This window comes from Sinocyclocheilus grahami, unplaced genomic scaffold, assembly GCF_001515645.1.
Source record: "Sinocyclocheilus grahami isolate Dianchi unplaced genomic scaffold, SAMN03320097.WGS_v1.1 scaffold26.1, whole genome shotgun sequence".
Classification (NCBI taxonomy): domain Eukaryota; kingdom Metazoa; phylum Chordata; class Actinopteri; order Cypriniformes; family Cyprinidae; genus Sinocyclocheilus; species Sinocyclocheilus grahami.
The window spans coordinates 180,202-184,208 of NW_015505205.1; the positions used below are offsets into that span (position 1 = coordinate 180,202).

Sequence of the window (4,007 nt, forward strand, 5' to 3'; positions counted from 1 at the left end):
AAAAAAAAGCAGAGAGAGGAACAGTACATTCCCAATACAGAGTATGCAAAAAGAAGTGTGTCAAATAAGTAGGATGTGACAATACACAGTAATCATGAAGGCAAACAATACAGCAATACTGGTGAAGATCTGAAATGTATAACCACAGTCTAAGAACACAAAACTGCTACTGAGGTGGTACCCTTTCAAAAATATTATGTACACTTTAGGTACTAATATACGTATTTTTAAAATTCAGCGGGGTAATTAAGGTACAAAAATGTTGTACCCTTTACCTAAGAATGCAGTAGATACTTTGCTCGAGATTTCAAAAAATAGAAATGTATTTATATCACACATATTCATGCTGTTGTACTGAATATATGACACAATGAATCACAGTTATGCAGCACCCATGCCTGTGTGATATTACTTATTTTTACTGCATTTTTCAGCAATGTTTTTGTGGGGCTCAAGCTGATCCCAAACTAAACAATTTCTTTAATAATGTTTTTCTTTGTGTAAAAGGCTTACAGCTTCATAAATAAATGCATAGTGGGGTTTAATTAGATAATGATAATGTTTTTGAAGGGAAAATATACTATTTTTATGAATTTTATTATTTTACTGAAACAAAAATATATAGGGATATACTAGAAAATGTAATGCATTAAATATAATAATTTTAGTTAATGCATTATTGAATATAAAATCACATAATATATACAATTTATAAGTACATATGTCACATTTTTCAATTTAAGAAAAGTGGCTATTTCTTATGTATCATTCTCAATATACTGTAATATATTAACACAACATAATATTCTGTAATATAAAATAATTCCATTTTGATCGTTAATATAGGTATATAGAAATATATTTCCTTTGCGTAAGGGTAGCAACACAGCACAGGGGTCTCTAGGACCCGAAACAAACAGGAAGTAGCCTAAAGCCCATCTGAACAGGACATGAGCGTTATGTAGTGCTGTGTCGGTGATGTTTTATATTAAATCTTCAGCTGTGGCGCTCAGACTCTCTCTGATTCCTCACTGAGAGCATCTGAACCAACAGCAGCAGTGGAGAGCAGCGGGCATCATACAATTAACCAGCACTTCTGGGGTGCCTGGCACTTCACCGAAGACATGTCAGCAGAGGACGCATCCATGACACACCGTGAGTGCTCTTTCCATTATTTTTCATGGAATACATGTTTGCTGTGTATGGTTGGAGTATTGCAGTGCGGGTTACATCATTACGGGCTCTACAGTGGCAAACAGCGCACAGCCATGTTTTACAGAGTGCTTTACAAATGTCCGTGTAAATACAACGCAAGGCGACACGGGAAGCCTTGCATGTCCAATACGCATTTACATATTTTAACATAACTGTCTTTAGGATCTCTTCGTTGTGTAAATGCAATAAATACAGGCAGTTTTGAAACAAAAGAAGACGCTTGCGGTTTGACATCAGCATTGCTCAGCCGCTGCAAGTAGATCGTCAAATGCAACAAAAACTACGCTGGAACGGATATGATCTTTACGACAGCACAGCTGGTTAAGATTAAACGACCGTGGAAATTATATTGGATGACTTGTTTCAGGCGGTCAGCGAGATTTATAACCTGATTCAATTATAGAATAGAATAAATAACCAGTCTATAGGGAGAAGTAACAGCGGATGTTGTGGTTTGTCCCGTACAACACTATAAATAACTTTTTCCTTACTGTAGAGCACCCATGCATTAAGGATGATGTTCAAGAAGACATTTCAAAACTCGGTTTTGACATTTATCGAAGGAATGGTTAACCTCATGATACATTACAATTGCTATATGTCGGAAAATGTGGGAAAATATAAAACTTTAGCCATGAAGGAATAAATCATTTGCATCATCAGCAGGCTCGCTGTGTTGTGTAATGAGACAACAACAGTCCCTGCACAACCGCATTATAGTGAGCTGATGTGGCGAGTGATAGGTAGGCTAATCCCACTTAACAATGTAATTGTTCCAAAGCACTGAATTGTTCAAGACTGGCAGCCTTTAATTCTTGAGCGACTGTTGTTATAGTGATGAAATACAGTTAGATTTGATTTTTCTTTAGTTTTATGTAGGTCGTGTGTAATGTGGTTTAGCAGACGGTCATTAGTAATAATGCACTGGACAGCTCCAGGTGCTGAACCGCTTTTATAGAGTGTAGTCGCTCATACGTGGATGATAAATGTAAGATTAACTTTGATAAACAGGAATGACATGCTCAGAACTGGTAGAGCTTTATTTTTATTATACACAACAGAAAAAGGAGTGAAATGTCTACAAAATGGATTAATTTGAATTATTTTTCCTTATTTAAATTTCAATGGACAAAGAATGCTAAAATGCTACAGTTAAAGACTGCATGTTTAAACTATTTATTAATGGTGAAAATTATATATTTGAGAGATAGATAGGACATATGTATCAGCTTGATTGTTGTGTGTTTTAGTGATAGGGTGGCATATTAATATTATGTAATTTAATGACAAATACAGTTAGAGATTGTAATACAGTCACCAAAATTCAATCTTGTAATATCTCAGACATTATCACTGTATTTTTAAGTTATGGAAAATAGCTGGCAGTTTAACAAAAACAAATGTACCTTAGCTTCTGAGTGTGCTATCGTTTTAGTGCGGAGTGACGATACAGTCAAAAGATGCCGTCTGATGCATTGTTATTCTGTAAGCGTTTAATGATTTCTGTAATAATAGAATCATTTTTGATAAGTTCTCTTCTCTCTGATCTCTGCATAGGTCTGCTGAACTCATTTGCAATTGAACAAAACAAAACTATGCACGCAGTGTTGAATATGCCACGAAACAATGCTTCTGAACAAGCTTTGTTTTTGAAAAGCTTGATTTCCACTTCTGACAGGCATTATGTTTCCTCAGTTGCATTGGCTGTTTAAAAGCGATGTAGGGTGGCTGACTACATCATGTTTTAGGAATTCCTTAAAAGGAAATATAAAAAAAACTGTGGACTGCCCCATGTCTTTTCATTTTTTTCCATTCGGTTTGGACTTTTGACTTATGTCTTGTTATGACTTGTGATTATTGTACACTTAATTAGCAGCACCGCCTTTTTTCTTGGTGGGAGACTATCTGCAGGAGCTAATTTAAGGGTCTGACGTTGGGAGGTGAATCACGTTAGCCTCTCAGCTATTCCCTGTCACAAAGCACTTCTCATGTTGCTCATTGTTGCAACATGTAATTATGATTTATGCTGCTTTGAACTGGCTTTTGTCAGAGCTGTGAAAAGATACATTGTTTTGTCCTCTACACTCTGCATTTCCTTTATTTGTTTATTCACCTGTAAGAAAATAGCCAGCTGTGAGCAGGTCAGAAAGTGTGTAAGGAAAGGATCATTTTGGTGGAGAAATCGGCTGAATTTCTGAAAAGGGGCATTTGTAAGTGGCGAGAGACGAGCTTTGCCACCCGTGTCTCCTCTAGAAATACTCTCAGACCTGACTGCGAAGTCCTTTACCTCCTCTTGTTCATACAAACAAGTGGAGTAATTTAGTGTTGAGCTAAATAACAACAAAAAGCTAGCTAGAAGAACATTTTCGAGCTGCGTGTTTTAGATAAGATAGGAAATTTGTGGCTTTCATCTTGCATTAATTTTTCATCTTTTTTTAATCCGAATGTCTAAAAGTGCAGTCACAGTCCCATAGGCAGGTCTTGATTGTCTTCTGTTGTACTCCTTTGATAATAAAACAGCTTAACCTTGAGTGCTAACCAGACATGATGTGATAACATCACTGCCATTTTAATAAGTTTTTGTCCCAGCTGACCATGACAAGCAATGAGTGACAGGACATTTTGTCATCTCTATTGATTGCAACATGGCCCTTGTTTTGGAAGTGTTATTTCCATTGATTTTTCCCATAGGGATTTTAAAAAGTCTTCATTAAAGCGTTACAAGCCATGAGCCAAACCAACCAATCCTATGAACCATTGCAAATAACATAAATTAAAAACAGTGGAATTAA

At 36.1% G+C, this 4,007-nt stretch overlaps 1 protein-coding gene across 1 annotated transcript in view; it reads left to right on the forward strand.

Annotated features, from left to right (window-relative positions):
* The first annotated feature begins 953 nt into the window (after positions 1 to 953).
* The window catches only part of LOC107565677 (TANK-binding kinase 1-binding protein 1-like), a 51,696-nt gene continuing 48,642 nt past the window's right edge, over positions 954 to 4,007 (forward strand). The window contains exon 1 of the mRNA XM_016250940.1: positions 954 to 1,155. The gene's annotated coding sequence lies outside the window, so the exon portion shown is untranslated. The remainder of the gene's footprint in view (positions 1,156 to 4,007) is intronic.